We start from the raw sequence: 399 nt of genomic DNA, 5'->3' as shown, positions 1-399 counted from the left end.
AAGGCCTCTTTGTTATGGCAGCTTAGCTTGTACCCGAATACAAATGAATAGGAGTTAGTCAAAAGGAGTAGATGGAGTGAGGCACGTGCAAAGGCATGAGAGGCACAGCACAGCCAGAGAGCGAAGAGCTGTTAACACGAGCAGACGTGTGGGCGCGCACTGTGAGAACCTGTGGAGGGAAGCCCGTTTGTAAAAGCACCAGGTGCCAAGCTAAGGAGGCTGGAGGAGAAAGAGATGGAGAATGGGGGCAGAGTGAACTGGAAATGGGAAAAGAAAAAGAAAATGAAGAGATGAAACCAATTTAGGCAAAAATTAAAATTACATTTTATGTTTTAATGAGTTCTCTGGGTTAGCTTTAATCAGAACCATTTGACTTCCATATTTTTAAAAAGCCACAAT

General features: G+C 43.6%; 1 protein-coding gene across 1 annotated transcript in view; it reads right to left on the bottom strand.

Moving 5' to 3' along the window:
• FBLN5 (fibulin 5) overlaps nucleotides 1-399 on the bottom strand; it is a 59,295-nt gene that overhangs the window by 30,786 nt on the left and 28,110 nt on the right. The gene's annotated exons all lie outside the window — the stretch shown is intronic.

The sequence above is a fragment of the Myotis davidii genome, unplaced genomic scaffold (genome assembly GCF_000327345.1).
Source record: "Myotis davidii unplaced genomic scaffold, ASM32734v1 scaffold732, whole genome shotgun sequence".
Classification (NCBI taxonomy): domain Eukaryota; kingdom Metazoa; phylum Chordata; class Mammalia; order Chiroptera; family Vespertilionidae; genus Myotis; species Myotis davidii.
The sequence above is the reverse complement of the archived record's forward strand: the minus strand, read 5'-3'. Positions and strand labels throughout refer to the sequence as shown.